Source organism: Macrotis lagotis, chromosome 1, assembly GCF_037893015.1.
Source record: "Macrotis lagotis isolate mMagLag1 chromosome 1, bilby.v1.9.chrom.fasta, whole genome shotgun sequence".
Classification (NCBI taxonomy): Eukaryota; Metazoa; Chordata; class Mammalia; order Peramelemorphia; family Peramelidae; genus Macrotis; species Macrotis lagotis.
Window position 1 is genome coordinate 654491959 of NC_133658.1, and position 19081 is coordinate 654511039.

Sequence of the window (19081 nt, forward strand, 5' to 3'; positions counted from 1 at the left end):
GGCCTCTTGGCCCCAGGGCTGATGATCAGTTTGCTGTGTCACTCAGCTTCCCTACAGCATATTTAAGAAGAGGGACAGAGTGAAAGGAGAGAGAAAATATAGTATATGGTAGTGGGGAAGTAGGAATAGAGGGAGTTGTGATCAGCAATGGCAACAGTGGAAAAATATGGAAGTAGCTTTTCTGATGGACTTATCCTAAAGAATGTGATCCACCGGCAACAGAGCTGGTGGTGTTGGAACACAAGACTGAAGCACATTTGTATTATTATTATTATTATTATTATTATTATTATTATTATTATTATTATTAGGGTGTTTGCAAGGCAAATGGGGTTGGGTGGCTTGCCCAGGGCTTCACAGCTGGGTGATTGTTGGATGTCTAAGGCTGGATTTGAGCCCAGATACTTCTGGCTCCAGGGCCGATGTTCTGTCCACTGCACCACCTAGTCGCCATTATTATTATTATTATTATTATTATTATTATTATTATTATTATTATTTTATTATTTTATTATTTTATTTTTTTGTTTTTGCAGGCAATGGGATTGGTGTGGCTTGCCCAGGGTCACACAGCTGGGTGATTGTTGGATGTCTGGGGCTGGATTGGGCTCAGGTGCTCCTGACTCCAGGGCCAGTGCTCTGTCCACTGCACCACCTAGCTGCCCCTATTATTAGTATTATTTTTAATTTTAGTTTTAATTTTTTTCTCTTTACTTTATTGTTCATGAGGGTCTATATTTTTTGGGGGGAGGGGGTTTTTTGTTTACTCTTAAACAAGAATATTTTAGTATAAAAAACATCATTTGCACAAAAATAAAAAATATAATAATAAAAAGGAAATAAAATGGGATTTAAAGAAAAGAGAAATGTTAAAGCATTAAATAAATGCTAATTATTATTATTAAAAAATAGCATATGGTTCCAACTTTCAAAGACATGAGGAATATCTCTTTGAACACATGTGAAGACCTGACAGTATAATATCAAATGAATCCTGAAAATACTGAAAATATCAAATGAATCCTGTCTTTAAGGAACTTTAGAACTGAGTTTTTCCCCCTCCTCAATTCAATATAATAATTATGTAAGATAAGATAATATAATAAATAAACACAATATTAAGAAAGAGTTAATGACTGGGGGCAGCTAGATGGCATAGTTGATAGACACTGGCCCTGGAGTCAATGGGACCTGAGTTCAAATGCAACCTCAGAGACTTAATAATTACCTAGCTGCATGACCTTGGGCAAGTCACTTCAACCTCGTTGCCTTTCAAAGAAAAGAGCTAATGATTGATTTGTTAAATGGGAAGCATGCCAACAGGGACTCAGGAACTAGAATTGGAAGTTATAGGAAAGCTACTACTATTCTAGATTAATTAATAGTCAATTAATCTATAAAGCAATTATTATAGGTCAGGTACTGTGCAAAGTGCTGTAATGAAGTAATGAGATTCCAGATGACAATCTCCACTATTGCTACAGATGGTTGTCTTGAGAATGGAGGACTAACAATAGATAATGCTGCTAATGCGATTCTAAAAGATCATAACTTTTTAGAGTTTTTCCCCCTTTAATCATTTTTTCCCAACTACATATAAAGATAGTTTTCAACCTTCATCCTTTTGCAAGCTTTTAAGTTCCACATTTTTCTACTACTCTCCTTTCCTCCCCCCCCCCGCCCATGGCAGTGAACAATCTGATATAAGTTGTACATGTATAATTGCTTTTAACATATTTCCATATTAGGTATGTTGTGAAAGAAGAATTAGAACCAAGGGGAAAATAGTGATCATGAGAAATAAAGAAGCAACATTATTGAAGTTTTTAAAGATGAAATGGTATGCTTTATTCTGCATTCAGATTCCATATTTTTTTCCTCTGGATGTGGATGGCATTGTCCGTAGCAGGTCTTTTGGGATTGTCCTTGATCGCTGATCTACTGAGAGGAGCTGCATCAATCATAGTTGATCATCTCACAATGTTGCTGTTAATATGTGCTCACTTCACTCAACATCAGTTCATGCAAGTTTGTCTACACTCTTCCAAAATCCGTTCACCCATTAGTTCTTATAGAAACACTAGCTGTGAAAACTATTCCCCAGCTTTTTGCATTCCTTCTAATCGCAGTTGCAATGGTTTTATTTATGCTAAAACTTTCTTTCCCTTCATCTTGTTTTTCCCCTATTTGTACTTTTTTTCCTTTCCCCTTATCCCTCCTTTTCCTTTTGACAGCTGACTGCCTCACACTGTCCTTTCCACACCTATTTCCCCTGAAAGGTAGGATAAATTTCTAAATTCATTTGGGAATGTATATCATTCTCTCTTTGAGTCAAATCTGTTGAGAGCAAGATTTACTTAGTGTTTATTTATACTCTCCTTATTTTTTCCTCTAAAAATTGGTCCTTTGTGCCTCCTTCATGTGGTGCTAATTATCCCTTAATGCTGCAACTTCTTTTCCCAGTATAAGCTTTTTTCAAGTCTTAATTGTTATACCTGTCTTGTATCCACACCCTCTGTCAAAGTATACTCTTTTCAATTGTCCTAATGGAAGTACAATTCTCAAGAGCCGTAAGTATCATCACATCATAATCAATTTATATGTACATCCTCTGTTTGAGTACCCCTCCCTCCTGTGGTCCCAATTAAAATACTTACACCCTCTGTCTAATTATTTTCCTTCAAATTTACTAAGAAAAAACAGTTCTCAAGGGTTTACAGGACTGTCTTCTTGTTTAATCTTATTAACTAAGATTTTTTTCCTAGACTTATTGACTAATTTTTTTTCTTTCTGTTTACCTTGAGTCTTGTATTTGAAGATCAAAATTTCTATTCAGTTTTGGTCTTTTTATCAGGTAAGTTTGAAAATCTTCTATTTCATTGAAAATCCATCTTTTCCTTTGAAAGAATATGCTGAATTTTGCAGGGTAGTTGATTCTTGATTATAATTCAAGCTCTTTTGTCCTCCAGAATATCATATTCCAGGTCCTCTTATACTTTAACGTTGAAGCTAATAAGTCCTTACTGTGCCTCCCTGATATTTAAATTGCTTCTTTTCTGGCAGCTTGCAGTATTTTCTCCTTTAGCTGAGAATTCTGAAATTTGGCTACAATATTCCTTTGGGTTTTTATTTTGGGATCTCTTTCTGAGGGTGATTGTTGATTCTTTCAAGATCTATTTTATCTTCTTATTCTAGGATATTAGGGCAGTTTTCCATGATAATTTCCTGTGATATTGTCCATGATATTGTTCTAATGATGGCTTTCAGATAGACCAATAATTCACAAATTATCTCTCCTGAAATTATCTCTCCTGCATCTATTTTCCAGGTCAGTCATTTTGCCTAAGACATACTTTTCATTTTCTTCTATTTTTTTTATGGAATCTTGATATCTCAGAGTTAGTTTCCACTTTTCCAGTTCAAGTTTTTAGAGTTTTATTTTCTTCAGTGACCTTTTATGTGCCTTTTCTAGTTAGTTAATTTTACTGTTTGATGAGTTCATTCGTTTTTCAGTTGGCCATTTTTACTTTTAAGGGAGATGATTTCTTTTTTCATTTGGCCAGTTTTACTTTTAAAGATATCTTCAGTCAGTTTTTCATAATTTTCCTACATGACTCTCATTTACTTTCTCCATTTTTCTTATTCCTCTCTTCTTTGATTTTTAAAAATCTTTTTTGAGCTCTTCCAAGAGTTCTTTTTGAATTTGAGACCAATTTAAGAACCCCTCTGAGGCTTCACATGTACACATTTTGTCAATACTTTTCTCTTTTGAGATGGTGCTTTTATAGTCTTCAGAATAGTTCCTTTTTATGGTTGGTGCTTTTTGCTTTGCTTTGATTTTTTGTCATTTTGATAGTTGAATTCTGCCCCTAGGGCAAATGGGGAACAATCTCAACTTTTTTTGTGCTGGAGCTGGGGCGGGGGTCTGGTCCCTGACTTACTGCTTACCTATGGCATTACCTATGGTGTTGCAGCTAGCAATTTGTTATCTGCTAGTGTTATCTATTATGTGCCTTAGAGCAGCACATCCCAAACCTGCCTGTTGACCCATTGTTCCTAGGACTGGAACTTTATCTTCTAAATTGGGCATTGTTGCTTGCTGGCCTGCTTCACCATGGCTTGCTGAGCCCAGACCTGAGTTGTACTGTGGTGAAGACCCTCCTACTGGCTTTCAAGTCTCCTGTCTACACTGGGTAAAGATGTCTACTCCCTTTTTATCCAGGTATACGGATCTTTACTGAAGTTCCTCCATGATATCTTGAGTTGAAAACTTGTTTCTTTTTTAAAAAAAAAAAACTTTCTATTTTATGCCTAAAATATTTATGTATTTTTTTCATGTTATTAAAAATAAACATTTTATAATTACAAAATTTTACAATGCAATAATTTATAATCTAACAATATAAAATAAAACCTGATTGGTTTTGAGAATTAAAAATCCCTTTAAATTTAGTAGTGCTCTCTAGGGCAAAATTTATTTTGTAACTATGTAAAAAGCATTTTTAAACTATAAAGCAAATTAAATGATAAGTTATTATTAAATGAGTTTGCTTCTGCTTCTGCTTGTTTGTTTCTTCTTCTTTCTCCCTTTCCCTTACTGCTTCTTTCTTCCTTTCTTCTTCTGCTTCTTTCTTTATTCCTTCTTCTTTCTTATTTTTCTTCTCCAAGGTCTGTGATTTTATTGTTGCAGGAAACTTTCTTTCTTTCTTTCTTTTTTTTCTTTTAGGTTTTTGCAAGACAATGGGGTTAAGTGGCTTGCCCAGGGCTACACAGCTAGGTAATTATTAAGTGTCTGAGATCAGATTTGAACCCAGGTACTCCTGACTCCAGGGCTGGTGCTTTATCCACTGCGCCACCTAGCCATCCCTGCAGGGAACTTTCAATGAAGAAATTTACTTTGCTAAAACATTTAAGCAACAACTTTTCTATAATTTATAATTTTTGAGAGTAGCCTGTGACACTAAGATGCCAAATGATTTGTCCGAAATTGCCAACCTATTTTTTATGTGTCCAAGGAGGGACTGGTGACCCAGTATTGGACTGAGACCTCCTCTTGCACTGATGCACAACTTTTCCCTGGGTGCAAGGGAAAAAAGCAAGTATAGCTATACTCTTGAACTGATGAATCCTCAGTGTCCAAAGCCAGCCCCAAGGCTGGCTATTTTTCTAATGTACCACATTGCTTACTTTGTAATAATGCCCATCAGTACCAAGTTATTCTGTAATGGACATGTGCTCTGGCCCCTTGCTGAAACACATACTCTTTATTGAGACATAACAACTTCTGATTGATCATCATGGTTGTATTAAAAATAATTGGACACAGAATCAAGAGTGGCCCCCCAGGAGGTAGGTAATAAGAAGAGCTGAGGACAATCAGCTGCATCTCTCTCCCTCTCTCTTTTGAGACATAATTTTTCTTCTTCTTTATGTGTTTAACAAGGGGAGAGAGGAGGTATAGAGCTAAATTTGTTATTCACAATACTTCTATCCAATTTTTACCATCTTAGATTTATCAAATAACAAATTCCTCTTTGTGGTTCTATTTCTGGATATTCTATTATGCTTCACTAATCTATTTTTTCTCTTTTTGTTATATAATACTAGAGGGTATACTAGGGCATTGTAAATTCCAACTAGTTTCTGCCATGCTGGGAATATTTCCGGTTATATCCAACTACTATGCCTGTGTTCTGAGGAATAGTCTAGCTATCCAGAGAGGAGGCAGCTTATCACCTCAAGGATGGTCACCAGGCAATGAATGGTTTGTCTATATAAATTTAAAGATTTATATAATATAAATATAAACATAAACTATAAAAAGGCCTTTGGTGTCATATAGCCTCCTTATGGTTCAATATTCATCAGGGGATAGAGCAAAGGATGCTAAGTAACAATCATATAACTCTTCATATTTTTATGACATGAACTCAGCTGCTGGTACTCCAAATCTGAAATCCTCATCCAGGAACCAGTGAAGGTTCACAGTACTAGAGGATCATGATCATAAGAATGTCAATATTTTTGCTATAAATGAAATTCAAAGACAAAAGAAAGTTGCAGCTAAATGGAAAGATGGCTCACAGTTTTTCCTTGGAGAAGTAAATAAAGTTTGTAGAGTTTTTATTATTTGCATAAAGATACTAAAAAACATCATTTCCAGAAGAACCAAAATAGTGGAGTTTTAGTAAGTAGTACAGTTGAATTCCCCTCCAAACAGATCTATCAAATGCACCAGATTTAATCTTGATGGGAGAATCTGTAAAAAAGTACAGTTGGTCATTCATTCATTTGAGATCAGCTCAAGGAGACAATCAGAGAAGTCTTTAGACACTGAGGATTCATCAGTTCAAGAGTATAGCTATACTTGCTTTTTTCCTTTGCACCCAGGGAAAAGTTGTGCATCAGTGCAAGAGGAGGTCTCAGTCCAATACTGGGTCACCATCAACTGATAGGGTGGTACCACAGAACAGACAGGTACTAGCTGGCAGCTTTGTTATCTCCTTCTCAATTCTGGATCACAGAACCAAGGCAAATTGAGTAAAAGACCTGAGTACAGGAATAGTATTTCTGCATTAGGGAGGTCAGTGAATAGACAAAATGTAAATTTAAGAGCAAGCCTCAGCTGTGTGGCTCAGACCCCAGGAACAGGGTGGGAATTTATTTCCAGCAGCAAGTCCAACCAAACCAAATACAATTCTGCTACTTTGGACCAATAGATCTTCTAATCTGATTGATGGGAGCTGACTCTTGCAGCAATCTACTCTGGTCCAGATCCAAACCCAGGTCAAGAATTTGCAGAACTCCGTCCATCAGGTAGCAATCAGATTTGGCCTTGTGAGCATTGAAAGCTGATAGTTTCCCCCATTCTGATCCTAGAATAAGAATACATTCAATAACCCTAAGAAAATAGCAGTAGAACCAGCCCAGAAGTATCACATAGCCCAACCCTAACATCAGAACTGAAGCCAGTAAGTAGTCTGGGAAAACAGGCAAACAGAAAGAGAAGACTAGCATAACGAGCTATTGTGGTGGTTATTCAGTCATTTTTTAGTCATGTCTGACTCTACTGTCACAAAGACAGTAGACACATTTCCTTCTTTAGCTCATTGTACAGATGAGGAAAATGAGGCAAACTGTGTTAATTGTCTTGCCCAGTGTCACACCCCTAGTAACTCTGTGAGGCCACATTTGAATTTAGGAAGATGAGTTTTCCTGACTCCAAGTCTGTACTATTTAGCTGCCCCATTGTAGAGGTAGACACAAATGCTGAATGATTCCAAAATAACTACAAGTAAAACCTCAAAAACAAAATAAAGCAAAACACAACTTGGACAAAAATTCAACCAGAATTTTTTTTTAATTTTAATTTTTTTTTTTGCAAGGCAAACGGGGTTAAGTGGCTTGCCCAAGGCCACACAGCTAGATAATTATTAAGTGTCTGAGACCGGATTTGAACCCAGGTACTCCTGACTCCAGGGCTGGTGCTTTATCCACTGTGCCACCTAGCCACCCCGACCATATATTTTCAATAAGATTTTTTTGATTTTGCAGAGAACTGGGTAGAAGAAATAAGTAATAGTGATGCAAAAGAAAAGAATAATAAACACAATATGGAAATTTAAAATGGAACAGAGGAGAATACAAGGAAGATTAGAGGGAAACAAAGAAAACTAAGTTAGTATTGCAATTAATGTGCTAAATTTATCGTATTATTGCTGCTTGCGATTCAATTATCCGCAGAAAATAGAGATTTATTAAAATAAGAAAGTGATAGAAAATTAAGAAGAGTTTAAGGAAAAGACCACATGGATTGCTAATTAATCTTGGCAGGTCAACTGGCAGACTTAGTTGAAGACTGGAAAGGAAGAGAGAGAGAGAGAGAGAGAGAGAGAGAGCCATGAGGCTTGAGCCCATGTAGTTCCACATGGTTTAAGGAAGAGCCAGAGGAAGGCTGAAAGTGGAAGACCCAAGAAGTTCAAAGGGGGGGGGGGGGTATTTCCTATTAAATACCCCTCTATTGTAGGCTGAACAGAGGGTGGTGCTTGGGGTGTGGTCTTTTACACAGCTAGGTAAATTATTAAGTGTCTGAAGCTAGGTTTAAACTCAGGTCCTCCTGACTCCTGAACCAGTGTTCTGTCCACTGTGCCACCTAGCTGCCCCTTGATGTCCGATTTTAACACATCATTTCCTGCCCTCCAAGGTTAGATGAAGGGAGAAATGGGGGATAAGATACAAACAACAGGGTCAAGGGGAGACAGGATACAATCAACAGTGTCCAAGGGAGGTAGAATCTCAAGAGTGGGAACCTTCACTCATTTGACAGATTTTTTTCCTACTAATTCACAATTCTCTACATCAATATAAACAAGCTGAATATAATGGATATCCATGGTTGCATGTAAAATTCTTCTTTTCTATTCTATGTATATGGAAATGCCCATTTCTCTTGAACTCAGAATAATAAGAAATAAAAATGTAAAGAATAAAATAAAAAGTGTTCATAATAAATATCCATTATTTGATCCAAAAGAAAAGATCTAGACATTTTCAATTAATCATTTAATCATTTAATGAACAGATACTTAAGTGCTTAGTATATGTCTTATATTTAGCTTTGTGCCATGCATACAGAAAAAAGTGAAATAGTCCTCTTTTGCAAGATGAGACAACACATATGATAAAAGAATTTACAAAATGTAAAGTAAATAATATAATCATGGGCAGGAAGGAAAGCAAAGCAGGTGTGGGGTAATCAAGAAAGGCTTCATGCAGAAAGTGGCATTTGAGCTACATCCTAAATAAGATAGAGTAAGGCAGATTTAGGTTTAGAATGATTGGAGTCTGATGTAAGGAATGCATTCTAAGAATGGGGGACTGGAAAGATACTTAGGACATAAAGCATTGTAGATGAAGGATGGTGAGACTGCAACTCAAGGTGAGTCAACAGTCACAACTCAAAAGGTAATTATATCACAAGTTGCTGCCCAAATTACATAGGCCATCTACAATGCCAAATATTTTCATGATTAGAAATTGCTAATTTTTTTACCTATAAATATAGCAATAGTCTTTAGTCAAAAGCAATAAAATGTATCCTAAATTGATTCCATAATGCCTGGAAACAGCAATGTCCAAATTAAATGTTGAATGGATGAGATTAGATATGCCCAGTGTAGAGTCAATGGACAAGTGAATTTATTTTGTTGATTCTAATGTGACCAGGAAATTTGAAACTAAGCCATTCTTCTCATTCTTAAAACAATGTAAATGAAAAGAACAATGTCACATCAAAAAATCAATCAAACAATCCATAAGTATTCTTGAAGGTATTAAATCTCCAAATCCCAGAACTTAATTTTGTTCTGGTGCCCAAGGAACTAAAAAATAACTTCTCACTTTATAATTCTAACTGCAGAGTTTACTGGTAGATGGAGAGCAGAAATTTTATTGCTGAAAAGTAAGTAGGATGCTGGAAAAGCCAAAATTGTGAAGTAGGGCAGGAACTTTCAGGAGTTCTCCCCCTCCAAACAACTTTAAAATAATACTCAAAATGAATTCTGGAGCAGCAGAACCAACAAAAGACTGGTGTGAAACAATTTTCTAGCCCATGACAACTTAAAATGTTTCCAGAAATAGTTTGTATCACTGAGCTGAGTGGAGCACAGTTCAAGACACAGGCAGTCTAGACAAACCTGTGGCAGGCTATGCCCCGGCCAGGCAGGGACAAGACCTGACTCTCCCCAGAAGGCAACAACAGACCCTGCTCCAGCAAGCCAAGGCAGACCTTCAGAGCAATTGAATCAATAGCAGTGATTTCTGGAACTCTCAGTTCACAGAATGTAAGGGGGCTGGACAATTGATCAGAAGATTATAGGGTTCACTTGGATGATAATGGGTGCAGAACTCTGTTGCATTACCCAGACAGGGATCTGGATCATAGTTTTAGAATGAGGAGGAGCATAGCACACTAAGATCATGTGGCAGAGGAGAGCAGAACCTGGTCACAGATCCCAGGCAGTACTTATGATAACTCAGAGACCAGAACTCAAGTCAGGAAATCAGTGACCACATCTCTTCTTGGATCATATCATCTTGGAAGAACTGAAAACTTACAGGTGACCAGAATTATCTCTGAAAATAATAACTTGAAAAACCTGAAGCTTGGGATAGTGCCCCTTTTATTATGGATGCAGAACACAACTTTATCACAAAATTAAATAATGAAATAGGCTGGAAAATGAACAATCAACCAAAAAAAGAACATACTGATAGAAAGCTATTATGGTGACAGGGAATTTCAAAATACAAACTCAGAGAAAAAGATAACAATATCAAAATGACAACATACCAAGCCTCAAAGAAAAAATGTGTTTTGGTCCCAGGACCAAAAAGTGCTCAAAAAAGATTTTAGGAGAAGCTATGTGGTACAGTGGATAGAGTACTGACCTTAAAGTTAAGAGGATCTGAGTTCAAATCCAATCTCAGATACTTACTCTTGGACCCTGAACAAATCACTTAACCCTTGTTGACACTAAAAAAAGAAAGGGGTAGGGCAGTGGTAGTATTCAGTCAGTTTGTCAGAACTAATACTTAACTTTATGTAGAGTCTGACAAACTGTTGTTAAAATGGCACTTGTAGGGGTGGCTAGGTGGTGCAGTAGATAGAGCACTGACCCTGGAGTCAGGAGTACCTGAGTTCAAATCTGGCCTCAGACACTTAATTATTACCCAGCTATGAGACCTTGGGCAAGCCACTTAACCCCATTGCCTTGCAAAAAAAAACCACACACACAAAAAAAATGATATAACCACTCTGGAGTACAACTGGAATTATATATATATATTATATATATATATATATATATATATATAATATATATATATAAACTGTGTGTTTTTGGTCTAGCAAAATGGCACTTGTAATCAAGGTTCTTTCTAAGGTGGGCTCCTTGGCTACTGCCCAATGTGGAAACCACAAATTTACATTCCTTGCTCTTTTTTAAGGAACATCTGTGCAACAGTATTTTCTAAGTTCCCATAGTAATATTCATTCTGTTCATAGATGAAAAAAATAATGGAATTATGCTTGTTATATTTATTTATTCATTTTTAAAAACTTATATCTTTGATGAAATACTATATTTTAATCCCCTCATTTTTATTATTTCAGTAACATAAAGAGAAAAAGTGTCAAACAACCACGGGGTGACAAACCATCATTTGTTTCCACTTTTGGGTTCCCTGAATGGTGAAACCAATAGGAAGCTGGGACACAATGAAGCAATAGAAATATAGATTTAAAGGGTTATCTTATTGCCCATTTTGGGAGCCATGGAAGAAGAAGAAGAAGAAAAAAAAAAGAGAGAGTTACAATATGTAGAATGAGTTTTGGTTCTGAATACATTCCAACATTGTCTACTGTGGTCACATGGTTGCTTTTGCTCCATATAAATATGTTTGCTTACTATGAGTAATATAATCTAGTTTTGTGTACCTCTTTTATTGTTATTTGAGTATTAAATTCCTGAAATATTAAACTAACTTTCAGTATATCTTTCTGTATACTTAAACAGTCATTAGGACAGAGAACTGGTTAATTTATTTGAATCTCACCACTGGAGTAGGGGAGGTTAAAAATCAAATAAGCAGTAGAAAAATTGGGAAAAGGAATAAGATGCGAAAGAATCATGAAAAAAGTCATCAGCTTGATAAAGGAAGTACACAAAATGGAAAAAAAGCACAAAAGTTCATTGAAGAAAACAATTCCTTAAAAATTAGAATTGGGCAAATGGAAGATAATGAGACATCAAGAAACAAACAAAATCAAAAGAATGAAAAAAATATAAAAAAGTGTGAATATCTACTGGAAAAAAAAACTGACTGACCTTAAAAATAGATCAAGAAGATACAATTTAAGAATTATTGAATCACCTGAAAGTCAGATTAAAAAAATCCTAGATGCCATATTTCAGGAAATTATTTTAAAAAACTTCCCTGATATCTTAGAATCAGAAGGTAAAATAAAAATGGAAAATTCATCAATTATATCCTGTAAGAAATCCTCAAATGAAAACTTTCAGAAATATTATAACCAAACTCTAGAACTCTCAAGTCAAAGAGAAAGCAATCAGAAAAGCAGTAATTCAAATATTGTAGGGTTATAGTCAGGATTACACAAGATTTAGTAGCTTCTATGTTAAAGGATTGTAGGGTTTGGAATATGATATTCTAGAAGGCAAGGGAGCTAGGATTTCAAGCAAGAATCAGCTATCCAGTGAAACTGATTATAATTCTTCTGGGGGAAAATATTGATATTTAATTAAATAGAGGATTTTCAAGCATTTCTGATGCAAAGAATACAACTGATCAGAAAAAATGATTTTCAAATACAAAAGTCAAGGGAAACATAATGGCAATCAGAAAAAGAAAACAAGAGATTCAATAAAGTTAAATGGCTTACATTCCAACAAAGGAAGATGATACTTGTAAATTTAAGAACTTCACCACTATTAGGGCAATTTGAAGGAGTATACTTAGACAAAAGGTTAGGATGTGAGTTCACTATGATGAGATAATACCCCTTCCTTCCAAAAAGTGAAGGAGTGAGAAAGAGAAATTCACTGAGAGAATGGAGAAGGGGAAGGTAGAATGGAGGTGAATTATCTCACACAAAAAACATGTGAAAAAGCAATGGTTAAACCTTATTTTCATTGGAATTGGCTTTAAAGAGATGATAATACTCAGTTGGGTATAGAAATCTATAGGGAAATAGGAAAGGAGGAGGATAAGAAAAAAGAGGAGGACTGATAGAAGGGGGGACAGATTGGGGTAGTCGGAGGAAAAACACTTTGGAGGAGGGATAGGGTAAAAGGAGAGAGAGAAGAAGAAGGGAGGGCAGGGATAAGGTAGAGGGAAAAATACAGTTAGTAATCATACATCTGAGTGTGAAGGGGCTTAATTCATTCATAAAATGGAAATGAATAGCAGAGTGGATTGAAAACCGCAATCCTACAATTTGATGTATAAGAAACATGTAAGAGACACACTCAGAGTAAAGGTAAGGAACTAGAGCAGAATCTGTTATGCTTCGGCTAAAGTTAGAAAAAAGCAGGAGTAGCAATCATGATCTCAGACAGAAAAACAAAAATACTTCTAATGAAAAGAGATCAAGGAAGAGAAGTAGCTTATTGAAAGAGGTTTTAAACTTAAATGCAAAAGAGAAAAGAAAAAAGAACATTGATTGACATGTACATACCAGGACACAAGAGAGAATTCAATATAAAACGATATTCATTTCAAGAAAACCTAAATTAATCAATACTGTATTTTTTTTTTTAGTTTTTGCAAGGCAAATGGGGTTAAGTGGCTTGCCCAAGGCCACACAGCTAGGTCAATACCGTATTTTCAAGCTACTTAGTTTTTCTTTGTTTTCTTGTGGGTTTTCTTTGTTTTCTGCGCACTTTTTACTTTTTTTTCATTCCCTTTGCTCCCCACCCCTAAGGAAGGCTCTAATTAAATATGAATGCATTTGTATAAATTTATATAGATATCTATAAATATAGATATATACTCTATATATGCATATATATATATATATATATATATGCAAGACCATCCTATGCATGTTTCCATTTGTCATCTCTCTCTCTGAAGATGGATAGCATCTTCTTTAATAGGTTCAAATTTTTCCATATTTTTTAAATCAACCAGTTCCTCATTTCTTATAAAACATCAATATTCCAACAAAATCCTATCTGATCTTAGAGATTGTCTACGAAAGCTTTTCCCCAGTTTTCTGCATTTCTTCTATTCTTGGCTACATTTTGCCCAATTCTATTTGCATTCTATGCAAAATAGGTAAACATTTTTAAAAATATACATTGCCAAATCACTAAAAGACAAAACAGAATATAGAAATAAGCCTTTCTTTTAAAACCAATTGATCAGGCCAACAATAAACTCCCTAAGAAAAATATCCTTAAGTTCAAATGGATTCACAAATGAATTCTCCAAAATATTTGAAGAACAATCAATACCATATAAACTATTTGGGTAAATGGGCAAGGGTGTCCTACCAATTCCTTTTCCGATTATGATGCTGATTCCTATATCAGGAAAAGTGAAAACAGAGAAAGAAAATCATACACTAACTTCTCTAATGCATATTGATGCAAAAATTTTAAATAAACTACTAACAAGGAGATTACAGCAATATATTACAAAGTTCATGTACTATGACCATGTGGATTCCCTGCCAAAAATGAATATTAGGAAAACTATCAGTGTAATTGACCATATCTATAACAAAACCAACATTAATCTTATAATTATCTCAATAGATGCAGAAAAAGCTTTTGACAAAATACAAGATTTAATAAAGCATAGGAATAAATGGAAATTTCCTTACAATGATAAGTAATATTTATGTAAAACCATAAGCAAGCATTATCTGAAATGGAAAAAGCTGGAAGCTTTTCCAATAAGATCAGGGGAAGTAAGAATACCCATGATCACACTATTATTCAATATTGAACCAGAAAAGCTAGCTATAGCAATAAGAGAAGAAGAAATTGAAGAATTAGAATAGGTAATGAAGAAACAAAATTCTCATTCTTTGCAGATGATATGAAGATAGTATATTATAGTATAACAGAGAATAAAATAATTAACAATTTTAACAAAGCTGTGGGATATAAGATAAAGTTGCATCAACATTTCTATATATTACCAACATGATCTAGGAGCAAGAGATAGAAAGAGAAATTCCATTTAAAATAACTATGGACAATATAAAATACTTAAGTCTATTTACTTTTCTTACAAATAAAGTCAGATTTAAACAATTAGAAAAATATTAATTATCATAGGCTGAGTTAATCTAATTAAAATTACAATTCTACTTAAATTAATTTACTTATTCAGTGCCATACCAATCAAACTATCAAAAATTATTTTATAGAGCTAGGAAAAAATAACAGCAAAATTCATCTGTAAGAATATCAAGGGCATCAGTGAAAAAATTGAAGAAAAGCAGAAGTATCAGATTTCAAACCTATTTTACAAAGTGATGAGGATAAGAAAAATTTGGTGCTGATTAAAAAATAGAATGTGGAGCAATAGAATAGATTAAGAACACAAAATAACCATTGATTCTGATAAACCCAAAGACCCAAGCTTTTGAGACAAGAACTCATTATTTAACAATAACTACTGAGAAAACCAGAAACAAGGTGTAGGCATAAACTAGATCTAGATCTAGATCTCACACTATATACCAAAATAGTACATGATTAAGACATAAAAGATCAGCAAAATAGGGGAGCATGGAAAATTTTATAAGATACAGGCATTAGGGAAATGTTTATGATCAAGTAAGAGATGTAGTAGATCATAGGAGGCAAAATATTTAATTTTTGTTGTATTAAGATGAAAAGGATTTGAACAAATAAAATCAATACAGACAAGATTAGAAGGAAAGCAGAAAGCTGGGGGGGGGGAATTTTTACACAAAGTGTCTCTAACAAAAGCCTCATTTAGGGGTGACTAGGTGGTGCAGTGGATTGAGCACTAGCCCTGGAGTCAGGAGTACCTGAGTTCAAATTTGACCTCAGACACTTGATAATTACCTAGCTGTGTGGCCTTGGGCAAGACACTTAACCCCATTTGCCTTGCAAAAACCTAAAAAAGTAAATAAACAAAAGTCTCATTTATTTAAGATATAGAGGAACTGAGTTAAATTTTAACAATACAAGTCATTCCCCAACTGATAAATGGTCAAACAATATGAAGAGATAGTTTTCAGATGGAGAAATCAAAACTGTCTCTAGTCACGTGAAAAAATGCTCTATCACTTTTGATTAGAGAAATGGATATTAAGAGGTAGAATTGTGAAGTCATTCTGGAGAGCAATCTGGAATTATGCCCAAAGGACAATAAAGATGTGCATACCCTTTGATCCAGCAATACCACTACTGGGTCTATACCCTGAAGAGATCATGAAAAAGAGTAAAAACATTACTTGTCCAAAAATATTCATACAGCCTTGTTTGCAGTAAGCAAACTACGGGAAATTGAGTGAATGCCCATCAACTGGGGATTGACTGAACAAACTGTGGTATAAATATGATATGGAACACTACTGTTCTATTAGAAACCAAGAGGGATGGGATTTCAGAGAAGTCTGGAAAGACTTGCATGAACTGATGTTGACCAAGATCAACAGAACCAGAAGAACATTGTACACCCTAATAGCAACATGGGGGTGATGATCAAGCTTAATGGACTTGCTCATTCTATCACTGCAATACTAAGGGACAATTTTAGAGTACCTGGGATGGAGAATACCACCTGTATCCAGAGAAAGAACTGTGGAGTTTAACAAAGACCAAAGTCTACTACCTTCAATTTTTTTTAAAAGTATCTCATATACAACATAATTTTGCTATCTCTGATATTTTATTTTCTCCTTAAGGATATGATTTCTCTCTCAACACATTCAATTTAGATCAATGTATAGCATGGAAACAATGTAAAGACTGCCTTCTGTAGGGGGATGGGGGGCAGGGAAGGGAGGGAGGGTGGGGGAAAAATAGTAAAGTTCAAAACCTTACAAAAATGATAGGTAGGTGGGCCCTGGGCCTGGGGCCTGCTCGGGCGCCCCAACCTCTCCGCAGCACCCCGGGCAGCCTGGGCCCCCTACTCGGCCCACCCTTCCCCCCTCTGCCCTCACTTGGGTGCCCCCGGAGGCCACCACCCTCCCGCCGGAGCCGGTATGCAGGAAGTGCCTATTAGATGCCACGGCGTGCCCAGCTGTGCCTTCTGACACCTTCCACCAGAGGAGAACAAGGAGGAGAAGGAGGGATGGCCAATGTGCTTCTGGCAAGCTGGCTCCACCAGGAGTCAGTGACCTTCAAGGACGTGGCCGTGGACTTCACCCAGGAAGAGTGGAGGCATCTGAACCCTTCTCAGAAGGAGCTGTACAGGGACATGATGCTGGAGAACTACAGGAGCCTGGTCTTCCTAGATGTGATCTCCCAGCTGGAACAAAGGAAACCGCCATGGATGCTGGGGAGAGAAGTCTCCAGAAGCCACTGTATAGGTTGGGAACCTAAACTTGAAAAGAAGGAACCAGTTCCACAGCTTGGTACTGGCATGGATAAAGCATCCCTGGAAAAATACCCAAGACATAATTGCCAGGATTCGACACTGAAAGAAGACTTGGATTTTGATGATAAGAAACTTCCTAAGCAGAATGACTTTCGAGAGTCTTCTCACTATAATTCAAACCCTTATCAGGATCATATAACTGATATTATAGAGAGAATTTATGGATATGATGAATATAGGAAAGCCTTCATCCATCTTACTAGGTATCAGGGATTTTATACTGGGGAGAAATTTCATAAATGTAAAGAATGTGGGAAATCTTTTACCTGCAGCTCATCTCTTAAGTATCACTGCAAAATTCATACTGGAGAAAACCTTATGAATGTGAAGAATGTGGAAAGGCTTTTATTCTCTGAGCACAGCTTACATCACACCAGAGAATTCATTCTGGAGAGAAGCCTTATGAATGTACTGAATGTGGCAAAACTTTTAGATCCAACTCATCTCTTACTTACCACCAGAAGATTCATACAGGAGAAAAACCTTATCCATGTAGTGAATGTGGGAAGGCCTTCAGGTCAAAAACACAGCTCAATTCCCATCAGAGAATTCATACTGGAGAGAAACCTTATGAGTGTAATGAATGTGGCAAAGCTTTTAGATATAATTCGTCCTTTATTTACCACCAGAGAATTCATACTGGAGAGAAATATTAATTTAATAAATATGGAGAAGCCTTCCTTTGGGTAAACCATGCCTTACTTCCTAACAGAAAATTCATATTAGCAAGGAACCTTATGAGTGTAATCAATGTTAGACAGCTTTTGACTAGAGAACATAGCTAGCAAAACATTCATCTAAGGAAGATTTCCGAATGTGGCATTACCTTCATTTGAAGCTAATCCCTTGCCTAGTACAAGAAATGTCATTGTAGAGTAACCCTGAAAATATAAGATAACAAAAAGCATTGTTGCAGCTAGGACAGGAGTTTCATGGTTATTCTCCCATCATTTTGCAATAAAGGCTTTCTAAAAGGGTAATTTTATGAAAACTCAGCACCACAACAAAGACATGAAGGATAGCTTATGAACAAAACTGATGAATTTAAGCCACATATGCTGGACTGAAATTTTGGTTTTAGTTAACTGACTTCTTGACTTCATATCAAAATAGAGAAATAGGGGTAAGTGCCAGTTGCTGAGATGTAGGTCTACAGAGAAAGCAGCAGCCCAGAAGAAGATTGCTGATATTTCCTTATATATAGGGTAAATTTGGTTTCTTGATGTGGACTATGGCAACCTTTTCAGTTTTCCCTAGTTCCAGAGTCTCTACTGTATGGTATCCAGGGGCCAGGCTTATATTTTATTTCCAGAAGACTCTGCAAAAGCCTTTAACTACAGATAAAGGGGATGACTTTGAAAAGCCCCTCAGGCTTTTGAAAAGTTAATGAAGAAAAATACTTGGGGCACTTTTAACAAAAGCAAAAACCTTTATATATGTGTTTCTATTTCTATAGATCTCTTTACACACACACACACACACACACACACACACGCACATTTGTGTATATACATGCAAATATATATGAAAAAGTATATATATATATATAGATAATGATATAAAGATATTGATACAGATGAAGAATTCAGAGAAAATGCAAAAACTTCTGTGAAGTGATGAAGAATTACAGTATAGCCTAAAGGGTAGTATGCATGTTGATGATTACAATATACATGGAGACAGCTTCAAAAAAAATGATAGGTAGAAACTACTATTTGTATGTAATTGGAAACAATAAAATATTTAAGAAGTAAGAAATTAAAAATAAAAAAAGACAATTCTGAAATACTGGTTGATTGGTTGGTTATTTTCCTTCATTCTCAAAGAGGACCATAATAATATCACCATAGTAGAGTCAAGTTACAGTGACTGATCAGACCTATAAGAGCTCAGAATGCTCTACCATAGATCA

At 35.7% G+C, this 19081-nt stretch overlaps 1 pseudogene; it reads left to right on the forward strand.

Moving 5' to 3' along the window:
- The first annotated feature begins 16863 nt into the window (after positions 1–16863).
- LOC141522446 (zinc finger protein 471-like) lies at positions 16864–17920 on the forward strand (annotated as a pseudogene).
- Positions 17921–19081: the final 1161 nt, after the last annotated feature.